Source organism: Cervus canadensis, chromosome 19 (genome assembly GCF_019320065.1).
Source record: "Cervus canadensis isolate Bull #8, Minnesota chromosome 19, ASM1932006v1, whole genome shotgun sequence".
In the NCBI taxonomy this organism is placed as follows: domain Eukaryota; kingdom Metazoa; phylum Chordata; class Mammalia; order Artiodactyla; family Cervidae; genus Cervus; species Cervus canadensis.
In genome coordinates, this window is record NC_057404.1 from 46,021,598 (window position 1) to 46,043,260 (window position 21,663).

Here is a 21,663-nt window from a genome sequence, read left to right on the forward strand (position 1 = left end):
TTGGGCATTTTCCCTTTACCTGGTACCCTTGTATCTTCTTGGGAGCCACATGTGAAAACCTGTGGAAATCACTGCTTGTCTATTTTAGGAACCTCATCTCTTCCCTACCTCAGAGTTCTTTTGCGTGATCTGCACTTCCTCCATACAGTTCATCATTTTGAAAGCTTTTATTTGCCTCCTTGCATACTTCAGTATCTTAAAGGACAAGTCGCGACTGACTGAAGTAACCCCCAAATGGTTCTTTTTAGCAAGTTTCCTTTTTTTCTTCTCGGTAGTTATTTTCCCGCCAAGGCTTTGGGGAAGTGTTTTTTCCATCACTTGGTTTTCCACTTCATTATCCTCCTGCCACAACACCCCAATTATACTAGTTGCTGTGGAGATATTAAGTGCATTGCTAATAATGGAGGATTATTCCTTTAGGTGGAAGAATAGAAGCAAGAGAAGGATATAAATCTTGTTTTTGTGCAAATGTCTCCCGGTAACGGCAATGACTAAGTGGTACTGCAGACTCTGGTGCGGAAATGTCTGTATGTGGTTGCTTTATGTTTTTAGAAAGGATTAGCTTTCTTAATTAAAGAAAATATTACTTTAAGCTTCTGGTCCTATTAGAGGTTAATTCCTTATGTTAATACTTTACTCTTCATTCTTTAATTTGTATCCTTTCATTTGTAAGCACAGGCTCACTAGTTTAATAGGATGTTGCTTCACATGGACAAAATCTTCTATGGACTTTAGATTTTTACAATTCATTTCTTTTTTTTTTTTTTTTTTACAATTCAATTCTTAAAACCCTTTTTTTTCTTTTAAAAACTTTATTAAAGGAGATACATTTTAATATTGTTCATCTGATCTGTATTTCATGACATCTTGCCGTGTTCCATGGAGTCTGTTATAATTAAGGTGATTATGTGTCCTGATGGGGCTTCCCAGGTGGTGCTAGTGGTAAAGAATCTGCCTGCCAATGCAGGAAATGTAGGTAGATGTGGGATCCATCCCTGGGTCAGGAAGATCCCCTGGAGGAGGGAATGGCAGCCCACTCTAGTATTCTTGCCTGGAGAATTCCATGGCCAGAGGAGCCTGGTGGGCTGCAGCCCATGGGGTTGGTTGCAAAGACTCGGACAGGACTGAAGCGACTTAGCATGCATACATGCAGTGTGTCCTGACTGCTGGGACAGTTCCTGTGTGTACATATTGTCCTGGTGTGGTTGCTGCTTTTTAAATTATTTGCTTACTTATTTTTAGCTATGCTGGGTCTTCGTTGCCTCACGGGCTTTTCTCCAGTTGCAGCAAGTGGGGGCTACTCTCTAGTTGTAGTGCAGACTTCTCATTGCAGTGGCCTCTCTTGTAGCGGAGCACAGGCTTTAGAGCACCCAGGCTTCAGGAGCTGAAGCTTGAGGGCTCGGTAGTTGTGGCGCCCAGGCTCTGGAGCACAGGCTCACTAGCTGTGGCACGTGGGATCTTCCCGGACCAGGGATTGAACCCATGTCTCCTGCATTGGCAGGCAGATTCTTTCCCACCGAGCCACCAGGGAAGCCCCCTGGTATAATTATTAGTAAATCTCTCTTTTACTCAGAACTGGTCTGGTTAGGATGTTAAATTAAATGCCCACCCTTAACTGAAGGCCATACTTAATAGGAAACTGAGGTAACGAAGTGTTTTATATTTTTTGTTTTAATCCATGTAATTTATGAATATATATATGTATGTGGATTATATACATACATGCATACATATAAAGATATGTGTGTTATTTTCTTTGAGTTTTTCCATTTAACCCAAGTCACACCTTGCTGTACCACCAAATCATGGGCTTTTTGCTTGAATTAACAACTATGAAGTGCCAGCATCTTTTCATCCTGCACTTCTCAACCTTAATGCTTCTTCCTCAAGGGGTCCTTTCTTGTCCTCTGTCTAAAGTTAGTCTCTCCTCTTATCTTCTCTCAGCACTGCTGATCCACTTTCACCATTTGTAATTAGGTGCTTGTTTCCTTATTTTGACAGGCTGTCTCCCACCCTGGGTGGTAGGCTCCACAGGGATGGACCATGTCTGTTTGTTTCCAGGAGTTTACCCTGCCTGCCGCAAAACAGACACTTGCTAGTTCTTGTCAGACCCTTCCCTGTGACCAGCTTTTATTCCTCTGACGTACAGAGGGGTGTGTCAGCACCCTTTCCAGACATGAACTGCAAGAGATGGTCTCCAGTACTCCTAATTCACTTTTTGTTGTTGTTATTCAGTCGCTCAGTTGTGTCTGACTCTTTGCGACCCCATGGACTGCAGCACGCCAGGCTTCCCTGTCCTCCGTTGTCTCCCGGAGTTTGCTCAAATTCATGTCTGTTGAATTGGTAATACCATCTAACCATCTCATCCTCTGCTGCCTCCTTCTCCTGCCCTCAATCTTTCTCAGCATCAGGGTTTTTTTCCAGTGAGTTGGTTGTTCACATCAGGTGGCCAAAGTATTGGAGCTTCAGCATCAGTCCTTCCAATGAATATTCAGGGTTGATTTCCTTTAGAATTGACTAGTTTGATCTCCTTGCAGTCCAAGGGACTCTCACAAGAGTCTTCTCCAGCACCACAATTCAAAAGCATCATTTCTTTGGCTCTTAGCCTTCTTTATCATCCAACTCTCACATCCGTACTTTCTTTTAAAATCACTGTGAGGTCTTCTTGACCCCAGAGCATAACCGGCCAGAAATTTTTCCAAGGATCTTAGATCAAATATAAAAACTTTAGTATGATTCTCAGAGTTGTTATAATAATAAACCTGATATTAAGGGAAATGGACTAGGGAAGGAATGTGCATGTTTTTTAAATGCAAGATTGAATATCTAGATAGCCCTTTTTATCTTCAAGGTGGCCAAGATTTTAAAAGAACTTTCCTTTCTTATTCTAGCAACCGTTGTTCTACTTTAGGGTGTGTCAGTAATGAAACTGCTAAAAGAGAGATGAGGCAATGGAATAGTCTGGGACAGACACCCATCCCACAGACCGGGCAGGGGGTGGGGATGGTCTCATGTGAACTAGAGGTGATGTGTATTGGACAGAGGGAAACAAAAATTGACATACAGGAAGTCCTTTCAAATCAGGACAGCGGAGATGATATCACCCCCTGAAAATAGATCCTGCCCACCTAGGAGGAGTCGGGTTCTGTGTTATCACAGTCGAGTTTATCTGAGTGAAAATATGACATGAGGAAATCAGGAAGACAACAGGTCTTTTGATTTGCTTACAACAACAACAACAAATATGTATCTTTCTATAGTATTGAGATATTTGGCAAGTTCTAAACTATAAGTTTAATTGGAAAAAGTAAAAGAAAAAACATATGTAGCTTATGTGTGTATATATATGCATATATGTATATAATCCATGTATATATCCATCTATATCTATTACTAAAGGTATTATATGATGTTAGACCCTAAGTTTCATTTCTATTCTTTTTGCCCCCTTTGCTGAACACTTGAGCCCCTTCCCTGTTCTACCAATATTATGAAAGAAAATGAGGCTGGATTATTATTTTAAATGATGTGCTTGAACCTAGATTCCAAAATACTATTTGAAAAAATAATCTTAAGGTTGGGTACATACTCACTTTCTCATGTAAGTGATTAATCAGCTCTTTTTGAAATCTAAGAATCCTTTGATCCTTTACAACATGAAACCTGAAAAGAAGAGAATATTGACAGAAGGCATCTGTTTATGTGTTTCGGCTGTACTGGGCTCTCGTTGTAGCACTCAGGCTTTTCTCTGGTTGCGGCCAGTGGGGACTTCTGTTTGTTCTGGTGCACACGTGTCTCATTGCGGTGGCTTCTCGTGTTCCAGAGCACGGGCTCTAAGACGCATGGGCATCAGTAGTTGTGGCACCCTGGCTTAGTTGCTGCGTGCCATGTGGGATCTTCCCAGACCAGGGATCAAACCCATCCCCCCTGCATCGGTAGGCGGATTCTTAACCACTGGACCACCAAGGAACGTCCTGACAGAGTGATTTTTTAAAAATCACTTGTCCTCAAATACATTTTTATTCATCTATATGAGATTTGATCATATCCTAATGAGAATTTAGAGTGTTTCTTTTAATGTAACTAATTTAACAAATATAGTGGTCTGATGAGCCAGCTTTATTATTAAGTTTTTTTTTTTTTTCCTAATCAACCACAAGTGTTACTAATAGTTTCTAAATATTGTGTCTGGAAAGGGAAGTAGTGGAAGTGGTGTGGTGTCAACTGTGAGCTGCCAGGGTCGGGGCTGTCCAGGAGCAGCAGTGAGCAAAGGGTGTGACTACAGCAGGAAACTGGAGGTGGAGCTCTGAGGTCCAGGGTCCTTAGGTTTGCCTCCATCCTAAGGATGGCTTCACAGGAAAAGGCGCAAAGATCCCACCCTCTTTGAGGTGGGACCGAGAGGAGAATTATATGCTGGGCTGTGCTACTTTGCCACAGGTGCTCAGGGTGACCGACTAAGTCCGCCTGCACGTGGTTCCACGTGTAGTTTTTTTTTTTTTTTTTTGCAGGGTGCACCCCCGGGGCGCACCCCTGGGGATGCCCGGCGGCCCAGCCGCCACCCCCCCCCCACGTGTAGTTTTTAACTGTAACTCACAGAAGCCTTAAGAAGGCTGTTTGAAGCGCAAATGTTTTACTTTAAAATCACAGTATAAAAACTTCCCTGGAATTTTGCAAATGGCTGAAGAGATATCTTTTGGGACGTGGCTGTTATTTCTGTGGTCAGATTTCTGTCTTATTGGCAGATGAGCTTGTGTTAGCTGTGTCTTCTTAGCTGATAGCAAAGCTCTTGACAGCAAGGTTCCTTGAGGCAAGCAGTTTGGGAACTCTTCACCAGGGAGCTCAATTAAAGTGCATCTTTGGCTGTGAGAATATTCTCAAGGGATGTCCTAAAAATGTCATTTTAGAAGGAAAACAAGTCTTAGTTGTAATTTCAACAGGGTACACGCCTGCGTATAACACATTAGAGATTTGTGCTAAGCCCCCTCCTTATCCGCGCTTGTGCTCCACCCTGAATGGAACCTTTCATTTCAGCAGGATAACCTCTGCCCTGCCCTTTGGTACACAAAATGTCATCTTCATGTCTGTTGGAATGAGTATGTACCTAGAGTATGAAAACCTTCGCGGGCAGAGTTATAAAACGGAATGCTGCCCTAACCACAAATGTTGTTTCATCAACATTAAGCAGTGTTCAGAAAGTTCTCTATATTTAAAAGACTTAAGTGCTTTTGAATTGTAAGGCAGTTTTAGATCAGTGGTTGCGCTTGAGCAAATTGTCATTGTCCTTAAAGGACATAACTGGAGGCTATTTCGACATTAATTTTTGACTGTTGCTTTACAGGTTAAATCACAATATTTGGAGGGGTTTTTTAAAATTTATTTTTGAAAAAACTTTTGCTCTCTTAAAATAACTTTAAAATGAGTGAGCTTATAGATAATTATGAGAAGTACTTTTTTGTAAATTGAAGTAAGTAAAGTTGCTCAGTCGTGTCCGACTCTTTGCAACCCCGTGGACTGTAGCCTACCAGGCTTCTCCCATGGGATTTTCCAGGCAAGAGTACTGGAGTGGGTTGCCATTTCCTTCTCCAGAAGATCTTCCCCACCCAGGGATCGAACCTGGGTCTCCCGCATTGTAGGCAGATGCTTTACCGTCTGAGCCACTAGGGAAGTCCTTCTTGTAAATTAGTAGGCTTTATTTTTTGGAGTGGTTTTCAGTTCAGTTCAGTCGCTCAGTCATGTCCGACTCTTTGCGACCCCATGGACAGAAAAATTGATTGGAAAGTAACAGAGTTCTCACAGGCTATGCTCCCACATCCCCCAGTTTTCCCCTGTCATTAACATCTTGCAATAATGGCGTATATTTGTTATAGTTGATGAGCCAGTGTTGACACATTAAAGTCCATAGTTTGCATTAGGGCTACTCTTGTACATTCTATAGGTTTTGAGAAATGTATGACATAGCCATCATTTACAGTATCATATAGAATAGGTTCTTCAAGCCCAAAACCCCCTCTGTGTCATCTATTCATTCCTCTCTCCACCAACCCCTGACAACCACTGATCTTTCTCCTAGCTCCATAGTTTTGCCTTTTCCAGAATGTCATATAGTTGAAATCATATACAGTATGCACCCATTTCAGATTGGCTCTTTTACTTAGCAATTTGCACTTAAAGCTCTTCCATGTTTTTTTTTTTCCCTTTTGTAGCTTGAAATAGGTCATTACTTTTTATCACTGAATAATATACCATTATTATTAATAAATAATAATGTGATACACCACAGTTTATCCATTCACCCATTGAAGGACATCTTGTTTGCTTCCAATTTTTGGCAGTTCTGAATAACCTTGCTGTAAGCCTTTTTGTACATGTTTCTGTATGGACATAAGCTTTTAGCTTCTCTGGGTATATACCAAGGAGCACGATTGCTAGATCGTATGATAAAAGTGTATTTAGTTTGGTTGAAGCTGCTTGACTGTCTTCCGAAGTGCTTGTACCATTTTGCATTTTGACCATTCGTTAGCGCATCTTCTTGTTGCTCTACATACTCACCATCATTTGGTTTTGTCAGTGCTCCAGGTTTTGGGCATTCAGATAGTTGTAGTAGTATCTCATTGTTGTTTTAATTTGTATCTCCCTGTGATATATGATGTGAAGCATCTTTTCATACACTTATTTTCTATCTCTATATCTTCTTTGATGAGGTCTGTTCAAGTCTTTGACCCATTTATTAATTGGGTTTTTTGTTTTCTTATTGTTGAATTTTAAGAGCTTTTGGTATATTTTGGAGAATAGTCCTTTATCAGATATTCTTTTGCAAATTTTTGTCCCAGTCCGTTGCTTGTCTTCTCATTCTCTTGACATTGCCTTTCACAGAGTCCAAGGTTTTAATTTTAGTGAAGTCCAACTTATCAATTATTTCTTTCAAGGATGGTGCTTTTGCTGTTGTATTGAAAAAATAATCTCCATACCCAAGGTCAATTGGTTTTCTCCTGTGTTATCTTTTAGGAGTTAATTTAGTTCTTTACATTTAGGCCTGTGATCCATTTTGAGTTAACTTTTGTGAAGGGTATAAGATCAGTGTCTAGGTTAATTTTTTGCACGTGAATGACCACTTGATCTAGTACCATTTGTTGCAAAGACTGTCTTTGCTGCAAGATATTGTCATTAATCCTTTGCCAGAGATCAGTTGACTTTATTTATGTGGCCTCTTAGAATGAATTAGGAAATATTCCCTCTACTTCTGTCTTCTGAAAGACACTGGTATAATTTCTTTCTTAAACACTTGGTGGAATTCACCAGTGAACACATCTGGGCCTGGTGCGTTCTATTTTATAAGGTTATTATTATTATTTTTTTTTTTTACTGTGCCACGTGGCCTGCAGGGTAATCTCAGTTCCCCAGCCAGGGATATAACCCAGGGACCTGGCAACGAGAGCACGGAGTCCTAACCGCTGGATCACCAGGAAATTCTCAAAGTTATTAATTACTGATTCAATTTATTTAATACATACAGGCTTATGCAGATGGTTTCTTTCTTTGAGTTTTGGCAGATTGTGTTTGAATATTTGTGAGATGTGCAGTGATGTCCTCCTTTCTATTCCTTTTTAAGTTAACCAATTCATTTATGTATTTTTGGTTTCTCTGGGCCTCTGTTGCTGCGCATGGGCATTCTCTGGTTGTGGCAAGCGGAGGCTGCTCTCCGTTGTGCTGGCCTCTCCCGTTGCAGAGCAGAGGCTGTAGGTGTGGGGCTTCAGTAGTCGCCAGTGGGCTCTGTAGTTGGTGCATGGGCTTCCTGGCTCCACCGCACGTGGGATCTTCCCAGACCAGGGATGAATCCATGTCCCCTGCATTGACAGGTGGATCCTTATCCACTGATACCACCAGGGAAGTCGGTTTTTTTTTTTGGAAGTCTGTTTTTTTAATTTCTGGTATCAGTCGTTTGTGTTCTCTCTCTTTTTTTCTTGATTAACCTGCCTGGAGACCTGTTGGTTTTATTGATCTGTTCCAATAATGAACTTTTGGTTTCATTAAATTCTCTTGATTTCCTGTTTTTAATTTCATTGATTAATGCTCTAATTTTGTGTTATTTCTCTTTTTCTATTGGGGTTTAATTTGTTTTCTAGTATCATAAGGTAGATAAACTTAGATTATTGATATTAGATCTTCTTTTCTGAATTGTGCATTCACTGCTATAAATTTCCCTCTGTTTTTGATGCATCCATAAATTTTGATAAGTTGTATTTTCATTTTTATTCAAAACATTTAAAAAATTTCCCTTGGGATTTCTTTATTGGCTCATGTGTTAATTAGAAATGTGTTATTTAATCTCCAAGTATTTGGGGATTTTCCAGCTATCTTTCATTATTGATTCCTAGTTTAATTCCATTTTGATATAAAAGGAGACAGTAAAAAATAGAATAGACTTTCTGTTCTTTTAAATTTATTAAGGTGTGTTTTATGGTGCAGGATATGGTCTCTCCTGGTGCATGTTCATGTGAGCTTGAGAAGAATGTGTATTCTGCTGCTACTAGATGAAGCTGTCTAGAGATGTCAATTAGATCCAATGCATTGGTTGTGTTATTGAGTTCAACTATAAGTTTGCTGGTTTTCTGCATGTTGAATCTGTTAAAGTGACTTTTAAAGATCACACTTAGAAATATCAGAATCCAGATTCAAACTAGGTCTTCTGCTTGTAATAAAGTATTCTTTGCGCATGCTCTGTCCCTTAGAAAGCCTCTTTGCTGCTGCTGCTGCTAAGTCACTTCAGTCGTGTCCGACTCTGTGCGACCCCATAGACAGCAGCCCACCAGGCTCCGCTGTCTCTGGGATTCTCCAGGCAAGGACACTGGAGTGGGCTGCCATTTCCTTCTCCAATGCATGAAAGTGAAAAGTGAAAGTGAGGTTGCTTAGTCATGCCCGACTCTTAGTGACCCCATGGACCGCAGCCTACCAGGCTCCTCCGTCCATGGGATTTTCCAGTCAAGAGTACTGGAGTGAGCTGCCATTGCCTTCTCCGCAGGAAGCCTCTTTACTTTCTTGTTTTCATCATATTTCCCACTGCTCTCAATTAGAGAGTGACCCACCACCTAATATATTATTACAGTTTGAAGTACCATGAAACAATGAAAAATGAATGTGTATATTCTCACTGGAGAGAATACACATGCTTGCATTTCCTAGACATATTTTAGTAAGTTTGTTTAGAAATGTGATGTAGCATTGGGATGTAACAAGGTGATACAACATTTCTATCTAAACCTTTCTGTAAGATTGACTAGGAGTTTTTCACTTTTCTTTATAGCAAGCTTTAGACACTGTAGAGAGATTGAGGGGGACCTCAAAGCTTCTTTCTCAATGTGCTAAACACTATCCTTCTCTTGAAGGTGCTATATTCAGAAATCAAGGTGATATCCAAAGTATTCAAAGTCCATGGATTGTATCTCAATAGCAAGAGAGACTGCTGCTGCTGCTGCTGCCAAGTCGCTTCCTTCGTGTCTGACTCTGTGCAACCTCATAGACGGCAGCCCACCAGGCTCCACCGTCCCTGGGATTCTCCAGGCAAGAACACTGGAGTGGGTTGCCATTTCCTTCTCCGATGCATGAAAGTGAAAAGTGAGAGTGAAGTCACTCAGTCGTGTCTGACTCTTAGCGACCCCATGGACCACAGCCTACCAGGCTCCTCTGTCCATGGGATTTTCCAGGCAAGAGTACTGGAGTGGGGTGCCATTGCCTCCTCCAAAGAGAGAGTCTAGGATGGTCATTAATAATGACATTCATGAAGCTTACTCAGACTTTTCCTTTGTGTACTCTGAGGTGTAGCCTCTGACTATGCATGATTTAGAAGCTCAACGTAAAAGCTCATGGCTGATTTATGTACTTGGTCGGCATCACCATGCGTTTTTGTGCCAGCCCATTAGAGCCTGGGTGCTACCAGCAGGATATATGATTCACGTCTTGATTCTCACTTCTGGCCCCTATCCTCAACACATGCTCATCATCCTTGGGCTCTGGGTGCTTTGGTTCATTCTCCTTTTCTTTTTTTTCGCTTAAGATTCAGTTGCAAAAACTTCTACTAGCATGCCCCTTGTTTCACTTTTTTTTTCCCCTTTCCCTTTTCCAGTTATTCCTGGTATTTTATTTGTTCTTTTGTTTGAAAACCAGATAAATCTTTTTGGTTCCAAGAGTTTACCTTCTTTCTATTTCTTTATTTATTTGGCTGTACAGGGTCTTAGCTGCAGCATGTAGGAGCTTTGATCTGTGTTGAGGCATGCAGGATCTTTAGTTACAGCATGAAAACTCTTAGTTGCAGCTTGTGGGATTTAGTTTCCTGTTGTCCTTGTTGTTCTTCAGTCACTAAGTTGTTTCAGACTCCTTGTAACCCCATGGACTGCAGCACACCAGGCTCCTCTGTCCTCCACTATCTCCCAGAGTTTGCTCAAATTCATGTCCATTGAGTTGGTGATGCTACCTAACCATCTTATACTCTGTCGCCCCCTTCTCCTCCTACCTTCAGTCTTTCCCAGCATCCTGGTCTTTTCCAATAAGTTGGCTCTTTGCATCAGGTGGCCAAAGTATTAGAGCTTCAGATTCTGCACCAGTCCTTCCCATGAATATTCAGGGTTGGTTTCCTTTAGGATTGACTGGTTTGATCTCCTTGCAGAAGATGAAGACTCTCAAGAGTCTTCTCCAGCACCACAATTTGAAAGCATCAATTCTTTGGTGCTCAGCCTTCTTTCACTTTGGGCTTCCCTGATGGATCAGATGGTAAAGAATATGCCTGCAATGTGGGAGACCAGGTTCAATCCCTGGGTTGGGAAGACCACCTGGAGAAGGGAATGACAACCCACTCCAGTATTCTTGCTGGAGAATTCCATGGACAGAGGAGCCTGGCGGACTAAGGTCCATGGGGTTGCAAAGAGTCGGACATGACTGGGCAACTAACACTTCCACTTTCAGCCTTCTTGATGGTCCAGCTCTCACATCCATACATGACTGCTGGAAAAACTGTGGCTTTGACTATACAGACCCTTGTTCAAACCTGGGTTCTCTGTATTGGGAGCCAGTCTTAGCCACTGGACCACCAGGGAAGTCCCTGGGAGTTTACTTTTTTGACTCATATTTTGTCCTCTGAATATCATCCAAGACTTAAAAGAAGACCATGATACACATCCCTTTGTGAAACAGCAGATTATGTAAATATGCTAATGTGTAATTTGCTTTGACATTGTTTAGAAGGAAACCTAAGAGTGAGGATGTTTGAGTTGGGTCATGAGACAGAGGTAGACCAGGTAACTCTCTTCTTCCCAACCCAGGGATCAAACCACGTCTCTTGTATTTCCTGCATTGGCAGGTGGATTCTTTATCACTAGTGCCACCTGGGAGGGAGTTGGTTAGTTCAGTTGCTCAGTCGTGTCTGACTCTTTGCAACCCCATAAACCGCAACACACCAGGCCTCCCTGTCCATCACCAGCTCCCGGAGTTTACCCAAACCCATGTCCATTGAGTCAGTAATGCCATCCAGCCATCTCATCCTCTGTCGTCCCCTTCTCCTCCTGCCCTCAATCTTTCCCAGCATCAGGGTCTTTTCCAATGAGTCAGCTCTCTGCATCAGGTGGCCAAAGTACTAGAGTTTCAGCTTTAATATCAGTCCTTCCAATGAACACCCAGGACTGATCTCCTTTAGGATGGACTGGTTGGATCTCCTTACAGTCCAAGACACTCTCAAGAGTCTTCAACACCACGGTTCGAAAGCATCAATTCTTCGGCTCTCAGCTTTTTTATAGTCCAACTCTCACAATTCATACGACTACTGGAAAAACCAAGCCTGACTAGACAGACCTTTGTTGACAAAGTAATGTCTCTGCTTTTAATACTGCTCTAGGGTGGTCATAAGTTCCTTCAAGGAGTAACGTTCTTTTAATTTCATGGCTGCAATCACCATCTGCAGTGAATTTGGAGCCCAGAAAAATAAAGTCACTGTTCCCCATCTATTTGCATGAAGTGATGGGACCACGATGCCATGATCTTAGTTTTTCTGAATGTTGAGCTTTAAGCCAACTTTTCACTTTCCTCTTTCACTTTCATCAAGAGGCTCTTTAGTTCTTCTTTGCTTTCTGCCATAAGGGTGGTGTCATCTGCATATCTGAGGTTATTGATATTTCTCTCGGCAATCTTGATTCCAGCTTGTGCTTCTTCCAGCCCAGTGTTTCTCATGATGTACTCTGCATATAAGTTAAATAAGCAGGGTGACAATATGCAGCCTTGACGTACTCCTTTTCCTATGTGGAACCAGTCTGTTGTTCCATGTCCAGTTCTAACTGTTGCTTCCTGACCTGTATGCAGGTTTCTCAAGAGGCAGGTCAGGTGGTCTGGTATTTCCATCTCTTTCAGAGTTTTCCACAGTTTATTGTGATCCACCACAAAACACTTCCCACCTGGGAAGCCCCTTATAAGAGTTAAAGTAAGTACAAGTTATTCATTTTCTGAACAGAAGAAGCAAACTGCTGATAACTAGTGAGGAGGCTGCAGTAAACAACCTCTTAGAAATCTTAATAGTAAGGACAACAAGTTTACAAGAGAGAAAAACAAGAACTAAAGGTAACAGATTACAGGAAGGAGAGATTTAGGACTGTAAAGAAACCTTTCCAAACAAGGGCTGATGAACTCACACACGTTTACTGATCCCTAAGTAACTCAGGTGTATCTAGTCTGCTCATTCTGTTAACCTACTCAGGTACCTGTTCTACAGAATCCTTGCAGTTTTGATTGTAGTATTTCCAGATCCTGAGGAGTTACTCTGCGTCCCCCACAAACGTCCTTTCTCCGTGACCAGAGGTGACCTCTCTCTGTCTGGCAGCCTCTTTCTAATAATATCTCCCCCCACCCTAATTTGTTTCTCTGTCTTAATTCATATTTATCCGCTTCATTTTTCTGGTTTTTCAGGTTTCATTTTTACTTCTAGTTTCATTTTTATTTTCAAAGACAGGATTATACTTGAGCAAGAGTAATCATCACAGTAAATATGTACATTTTACTTTAATTTTATGAACTATATAATTATGCTATATTTAACTAGAGAGGCTACCTGGTGGTACATCACCACAAATGGCATCTTAGTAAAAAGAAAACATTAAGTTTCCAGGACAGAATATTTTTATTTGCCTACTCCACACATAGTAACCAAAATGAAAAAGAGGTTTGTTATTTTTATCCTTAGTACATGGTGTTTAAAAAGACTGTGTGCTTATCATAATAAACTCTTTAAAGAGACTGTTAATATGATAGCTAATATTTGGAAATTTATGTTGGGAGTTTAGGACTCACCTTTTCTCTTTAACTTTTAAATTATAAAAATAACAGCTCATGTTTATTTTAGAAAATTTTGAACCTGGATAATCAAAGGGAAAACTTAAACCATCTATAAATCTATCGCCAGTTAAAATCTTGCATGATCTTTCCAGTGTTTATGCTTGCAACTTTTAAAATGCAAGATAAATAGGGTCATCACATGTCACTGTTTTGCTCTCGTGAATGTGTCATGAACCTCTTGTCACTGCCCACATGACGTGGTAGAGAAGTGTTTCGTGTTTTGTTGCATCCATCCATCACGGTTTATTTAAGCAACCCCCTAGTGTTGGCCGCTTGGCTGTTTGCAGTGTTTCACTCTTATTGATGATGTCAGAGGCTATGTGATGTCACATTCTTTGTTTGTTTGTAAAATATAAGAAATGTATTTTACGGTAGTCCTAGAGGGTGGCTTGATATTTTTGTGGGTTTTTTTTTTATCCAATTTAATATGTGAAACGTGGTATCTCACTTTTTTGATATGGGTTTCTTTGCTCACCCAGGAATTTAAAACGCCGTCTCACTTTCAGCGTTAAAGTATGAACAGTTGTTTTCTTTGGTTGGAAAAGGTCCAAAAGCATTCCTTAAAAGCAGGTAATTATTGAAGTTTCACTGTTATGATACTATGTGATACTGTTTCTTGTGACTTTTACTGTAAGGAGTTGAGAAATTGGGATGTAACAGTACCTTTGTGTCCTAAAGGAAAGAACTAGATTGTTGATTGTTTCTTCATGGAAGACCTAACAGAGAAACTAGAGTTAGGGGAGACACAGGGCTTTTTAATCTGTTAGTTCAACCTTTCTCTCTGGGCTTTTTTTGCTTTTTTTTTTTTTAAAGGACTTCTATTTCTGGGATGCTTGAATGCTGCCTACTGTATTAGGCAGAAAGAAGTACAGAGTGACCTTTCAAGATATTTCAAATTTAAGAGTCTATAATTAGAAAACACTGTTTGCATTCTCATCATAAAATTTTGCTCGTATAGCACCCAACTGGATTAGTGGGCCAGCCCACCCCCGTCTCTCTCTCCCTCTCTCCCTCATACCTGCCATGTATACTCTAAGGACTTCGCTTCTGACACTCTTCTTCAAGGCATCAGACTTGCGGGTTGTGTGATATTAAAATGCTTTCCTCCCTTCCTCCCCTCTGTGTAATATTACTTCGATGACTTCCCTGTCTTACTTGCAAGGGGCTCACATGAGACTCTTTAGGAACACAGCTGACTGTCTTATAAAGTGGGGGGTCAGTCAGTGAACAAATAACATCAACTGTGTGCCAGAAAAATGGCAGGAAACCTGACACATGAGGTCCCTTCCCTCGTGGGGTGTACAGTCTGGCAGAAAAGATCCAGTAACTCTTTACCAGTAACTGAGTGAAATACTGAAAGTGTTAGTCGCTCAGCCGTGTCCAACTCTTCGGGAGTCCATGAACTGTATCCCTCCAGGCTCCTCTGTCCCTGGGGATTCTCCGGGTGAGAATACTGGAGTGTGTTGCCATGTCCTTCTCCAGGGGATTTTCCCAAACCTGGGCGATCGAACCCAGGTCTCCTGCATTGCAGGTGGATTCTTTACTGCTGAGCCACAAGGGAAGCCCTCAGCTTTGGTAATACCCCCCTAAGAATGGAAATGAGAATGCATTGCTACAGTTGATTAACAACTTTAAGGTGAACACTTTTAATGTGAAGAAACATTCTTAGATGATCAGTCTTAAGAACAACAACACGCTTTGCCTGTTGGAATAAAGCTGACAAATCACTGGAGTATCAGTGCACTCACAGGACTTGTGGAGTAACCGTGGGAGATGTCATTTCTTCCATATATAGCATGCGAATAGCTGAGGGAACAAAGGTCCTTTGCTTGCTAAGGTTTGCTCTTTTATAACTAGTCTTTGGGGCTTCCCAGGTGGTGCTAGTGGTAAAGAATCTATCTGCCAATGCAGGAGGGTCAATTTCTGGGTCAGGAAGATCCCCTGGAGAAGGAAATGGCAACCCACTCCAATATTCTTGCCTAGAGAATCCCATGGACAGAGGAACCTGGTGGGCTATAGTCCATACGGATGCAAAGAGTAGGACATAACTGGAGTGACTTAGCACTCATGCAACTAGTCTTTAAAATAAAATTTCATCTATTTTCCAGCTTACAATAAAATGCTGCTTAAGCACAAGGGCTTCTGTGCTTGTATTTGGAAATACTCCACATTTAACTGTTGGGTAGAGCCTGAGATGACTATGACAGAGAGGAATATTCTTTTGAGTTGTTTAATCCCCTGAGATGATCATAGCTGTTCTTAGGCCAGACAATGACTCTCCAGTCCATTAGACCTAAAAACAAATGCTTCCGTGGAAAGTCACTTTCTATGCATCAGGTTACTTAGTGTTTTTATGTGGCTGCATCTTGGCTGTCTCCTGATTTAGAGAGTTTGTTCCACAAATCTGGAACTGCCTTCTCTTCAGCTCTAATCAGATGTGTGACTGACAGATGTTGAAGTAAAGGATGGATTTCTGGTGCAGTTGTGTTCCTGAAATGATCCAGACCATTAGAGCCGTTTATTTGTATTGCGTTGCCTTGGTTTCCTGCCAAAAAAAAAAACACTCTGGAGAGTTATGCTTCAGAATTTATTGAGGGGCATCCCTGGTGGCCCAGATGGTAGAGTCCTCGTGCAATGCAGAAGACCTGGATTCGATCCCTGGGTTGGGAAGATACCCTGGAGAAGGACGTGGCAACCCACTCCAGTATTCCTGCCTGGAGAATTCCACGGACAGAGGAGCCAGGTGGGCTACAGTCCATGGGGTCGCAACGAGTCAGACACGACTGAGCGACTAACATACATATGATGAAAATCTGTCATGTGACGTCATGCGGTGGTCTCCCGGGGCTGTGCTGTTGCTCACCGCCCCTGTGGACAGGCCTGCAGTGAGCATGTTAGAGCTCAGTGTCAAGAAAAGCTTTTCTTCCCCTGGGAAACAGAACATGCTTCCCTACTCCCCTTCCTCCCCTCCCAGTACATGCAGATACGGAGACACCACAGTCTGCCTCTGAGCCTGGAAAATTTCGTTTCTTCTCTCTTTTACTCTAGCTGCGAAGGAACTGGAAATTGAATATGTAGCCCAGTTTTTGTCATGTTTTAAGACTTACCTAGTATACTCTATTACCCCTTTTCTTTTCATTTCTATTTTAGTCAGTTAACAAATATGGATCATGCATGCTCTGTGCCAGGTGCTATTTCTAAGCTCTCTATAAATATTAATGCCTTCACCCCTCTTAAGGACCCTATGAAGTTAGTGCTGTTATCCCTATTTATAGGCAAGGAAACTGAGGTGCCGGAAGGTTATGCATCATGTCAGGAGCTCCAGAGGTGCTGAGCATGGCGATTCCCTCCTGGGAGCCGGTGAGACGTATTCAGTCACGGGAAACACATCCCTGCCCGTCCCACTGCTTCCTGTGATCAAGAACCCTGTCTGTACTTGGCTTTGGGTTCTGCATTGCTCCTCTTGCAGGAGTATTTTACTTTGTAAGTTGTATGCTTTATTTTATTCCTTTATGAAGTGATGTGTGGTACATATACTTCAGATTAAGATAAATGAGCTTCCATAACACTCTTTTAAATGGGTCTTCTCAACTACTTTGGGATGTGGACAGAGTGTTTGGAATGATCAGCATGAATTTACAGTCTAACACTCTCTCCTTTTACCCACCTCCTTTTCAACAAGAGCACACATTTTAAGTTTGACTACATAAAAAAAAACTCTAGGCTGATGATTTTATCAGCATCATTAATATGTGTGCTGTGCTAACTCCTTTCAGGCATGTCTGACTCTTTGTGACTCTTTGGACCATAACCCGCCAGGCTCCTTTGTCCATGGGATTCTCCAGGCGAGAATACTGGAGTGGTTTGCCATGCCCTCCTCCAAGGGATCTTCCTGACCCAGGGATCAAACCCTCATCTCCTGCATCCCTGAATTGGCAGGCAGGTTCTTTGCTACCAGCATCACCTGGGAAGACCATTGTGTTATAAACAATTATAATTGTCCACAGATGTTACAGGCCAGGAGCCACTCTCTCCTCTGCTTTTGTTGATTTACCTTTGCTACCTAAGAAATAAAATGTTGGCCCTGTTTTATGAGCTACTTTAAGTTTCAGCTTCTCCCATCTTGACACTCTGGGCTTGTTTTTATACACAGCTTTGTGTAGGTACCTGAAAAATATTGGACCTTCCATTGTGTCTTCTTGAAAAATCTCTTCATTAGCCCAGTTCTTACTTAATCAGGTATTTATCTAAGCTAACTTAACTCTTGACCTTATAAATAGGTAATTAAATGGATCCTTTTGATAGAGTAGCTTAAGTTGGCAGATGCGAAGATTAGCCCATGAGATTAGCACTGCAGCCAGTGTCCCTGAAGGCAGAGACAGGCATAGTTTGGGGATACTCTGAGGTTGCATTTGTAGGCACCTTTGATGTTAAGGGGCTTCCCTAGTGGCTCAGATGGTAAACAATCTGCCTGCAATGCAGGAGACCTGTGTTCAGTCCCTGGGTCGGGAAGATCCCCTGGAGAAGGGAAACCCACTCCAGTATTCTTGCCTGGGAAATCCCATGGACAGAAGAGGCTGGTGGGCTACAGTCCATAGGGTCGCAAAGAGACAGACACAACTGATCAGCTATCACTTAACACTTAACTTTGGTATTAGGAGGCACGTGACCCTTTTGATCCAGGTACTACCTAATTGCATATGAATGTAATTAATTTTTTCTAATAGTACCTCAGTGTTCCAGAAATGGCTTCAATAGGGGGAACCTCTGAAGGGTTTAAAATGAGAGAGTAAATTTTTAGAAAGGTCAGTGTGGAAAATTGGGACAGGAAGGGATTAATGCAGTCCAGGGGAAATACGATGGTGACTGGAAGTATGGCTGTTAGCGGAGCTGTTGGATAGACAGGGTCAGGTTAGTGGAGTTGGTGGGGAGAGCAGAGAGAGAGAGAGTAGCTAGAGTGAGGTCCCAAGTGAAAAGAGAAAAACAGCCTCTGATGGTGGGCTGATCTTTTCAAAGGATTAAACATGTCCCACTGAGAGTATTGTATGGTATCTGAAATGAGCACAGAGTTGCCCTCTTCCTATTATGGGCCTTACTGGAATGTAGCATTTTTGACCAGTTGAAGTTTATTTCATCTGTACCCAGCATTTCAGATATACCTTTGTTCTTTAATTTTTATAACAACTTTATTGGGATGCAATTCATAACTGTGAAATTCACCCTTTTAAAGAGCACAGTTCTTTTAGTGCATTCACATAGGTGTGCAGCCATCACCTCTACCTAAATTTGGAACATTTACATCATCCCCCAAAGAAAGCCCCTACCCACTGATATTCACTACCCACTCTCCTCTGCCTCCAGTCGCTGGCAGCACTCGTCTGTGTCCTGTCTCTGTGGATTTTCCTCTTCTGCACATTTCATAGAAATGGAATCATGAAGTATGTGTGTGTTGTTAAGGTTCATCTGTGTTTTAGCATGTATCACCACTTCATTATTTTTTATTGCTAAATAATATTATATGGGTGTAGAGCATTGTGTTCATCCATTCATCAGCTGGACGTTTGGATTGTTTCTGCTTTTCGGATGTTATGAATAATGCAGAATGAACATTTGTATACAAGGTCTTGTGTGAACTAGGGTTTTCATTTTTCTTGGATATATATCTAGGAGTGACACATTCATTCTTGAGTCTTTTCCAACAGTTGAGTATTTTGGGTGAAAGTGGGATCTCAGTTGAAAATCAGTTTCTGGTTGTGGATGCATATATGTCCTGTAATTGTTAAACATAGATTTTAATGATATTGGTTGGGCATTTAAAGGATATATATACGTCAAATACTAAATCCGGTGTGTGTGTGTCTGTGTGTGTGTGTATTGAGCTATATACTCTTAGGATATAAGGTGGTTCTATGAATTGTAAACCTCTGAAAAATGGTGTACATTTTACTTCTATCTACAAGTCAAATTTTAGTTAAAGTAAATAATTAGAGCACAGAGGAGTTTTAGGGCAGCAAAACTATTCTGATAGTTTAATGGTAGATACATGTCATTATACACGTGTCCAAGCACGCAGAACGTACACTAGCAAGAGTGAACCTTAACTGTGAACTGTGGACTCTGGGTGAATCTAAAACTGCTCTAAAAAATAAAGTCTGTAAAAAAAAAAATCCATTAAAATATCATAGCAGTTGTACGTATTGCAAGGGAATCGTTCACCGTTTTATTGGAATGTGATGCATTTCGCACTCCACAGCAGCCTGGGTTTCAGTGATACTGAGCGTCCTGGGTACTGGCGGCTCCTCGCCTGCTCTGGAAAGCCCTCAGGGCCTGGCCTCTGGCCTCTGCACCTTTCTGCTCCCGGGTGTCAATGCCCCATTGCCTTTCCATTCTCTGCATCTGCCTGGCTGATTCCTGCCTCAGGGTCTGAACCAGCGGCTTCTGTGACCTGAAATACTTGACTTCCATGCCCCACCCCCTTCCCGTTATTATTAAGTCAATGCAAATATTGAGTTGGCCAAAAAGTTCATTCGGGTTTTCCCATTACATCACCAGCCCGGTACTGTCTGCTCATTTCCTAACCACTAATCCCTAAGTCAGCCACGCCAGCCTCACTGATTCTAACTTCTCTCATGGCGTTTCTCAGTCTTCTTGTTTATCTGCCGTTGAGCATCATGGGGGTGGGACTCTGCCTACCTCCCTTGCTCTACCTCTGAACAGTTCCATCCGGTGTTGTTAATGCTGGTGGGAAACACAAGCTGCCTTTCTCCTCCTGAAGTGCTGGTACCCAGTGTCCTCCCAGGGACTCTTCCAGGGGGTGGGAGGGCAGTATCCTAGAACTCATCATTTCACTCTCACTCCAAGAAAACCAGCAAAACATAACAAAGCATGATTCTGACTTACGCTCTCACTTTCTCTTTTAGAGCTACCATCCTCTGCCCTTCCCACTCTTCACGGAAAGGATCTCTGACAAGACTGAACAGTGTTGACTGCTGCGAGGATCACGGACCATGGTGGGATTTATTGTTGTTGTTTTTGTTGTTGTTTAGCTGCTAAGTTGTGTCTGACTCTTTTGCAACCCCACGGACTGTAGCCCACTAGGCTCCTCTGTCCATGGGGCTCTCCAGGCAAAAATACTGGAGTGGATTGCCATTTCCTATTCCAGGGTATCCTCATGACCCAGGGTTCAAACCCACGTCTCCTTCATTGGCAGGCAGATTGTTTACCACTGAGCTACCAGGGAAGTCTGCAAACAGTAGGTTGGGTGCTTCCTGGTGCTAGATCACAAGTATGACTCGCATCTGCTGAATCTTGGATGCCTACCGGTTGTCCTGCAACTTCTCTGCTATCTTCGCTTTCCTAGTTAAGACATTTCAAAAATACCTTAAGAAAAAAATGCCTTCGCTTTGAGAATTTCTGTTTTATCTTCAGGAGAGTCTTAGATTTCAAGCTGTTTCAGGTGTGTGGATGTTTCCTCATGTGTTGGATTGTTGTCTTAAATGACAGCAAGAGAAATAGAGGTGATACCAAAACTTCCTAACCTCTTTGCATGAATGCCCACAGACAGGGCACTCAGTGACTGCCTCAAGTGTGCTTTGAGAAAAATGAGTGGTACTAAAAGTCTTCAGAGAAACATCAGTCAGCTGTGCAACTGTTTAACAACATTACTGAAATGATTACTAGCAAAGTTACTCTGTTTCTGTAGTATTTAAACTAAGGTCGAAGAGATGTGGAAACTTTAGTTTGCTCTTGAACAGTCAAGAAAAACATAATGGAGAGAAATTTAATACCACAGCATAACCCCACCCTTTGTATTTTGGTGCAGTGATTATTTTTTTAAAAATCTTCTTTCCTGTAAGTAGCACATAAGGCTTCACGATTTTTTCATCTCATTAACCCAATTAAAACCATTATCTTTTTTTAAAAAAAGAGAGAGATGTGGTAATTATACACATTCTTTGCCCACTGAGAAGGAAGGAAGTTTTCACGCCCTTGGTTGACACTGTGCAACTGGTCCACTGTCTGGAGTATTGGTAATTTGGATTGAATTCCTAGGATAGTTTTATTCTTGAAAATAAAAATAGCAGTTGCATCTTTAATACAGAAGGGTTTCTCTTTCTTCTCTACAGCAATGGGCACCTTACGATTGGGGCTGTTTTTTCTGACGATAGCCATTCTTTATCATCATTACTCATTAGCGTCATGTTTGCCTAAAAAGTCTTCAGCCAAAGATGGACCCCAGGGCCATATAATCCCAAGTTAATTAAAAATACATTTTTATGAGCATTTAAGTTGTTC

At 41.7% G+C, this 21,663-nt stretch overlaps 1 protein-coding gene and 1 non-coding gene across 3 annotated transcripts in view; one reads left to right on the plus strand and one right to left on the minus strand.

Moving 5' to 3' along the window:
* Positions 1 to 21,663, plus strand: part of SGMS2 (sphingomyelin synthase 2) — a 91,832-nt gene that overhangs the window by 18,098 nt on the left and 52,071 nt on the right. For both annotated transcript variants that reach the window (XM_043438273.1, XM_043438274.1), the window contains exon 2: positions 20,289 to 20,378. The gene's annotated coding sequence lies outside the window, so the exon portion shown is untranslated. The remainder of the gene's footprint in view (positions 1 to 20,288; positions 20,379 to 21,663) is intronic.
* On the minus strand, positions 5,593 to 5,664 carry TRNAC-ACA. The gene has a single exon. It is a non-coding gene; the product is annotated as a tRNA-Cys (tRNA).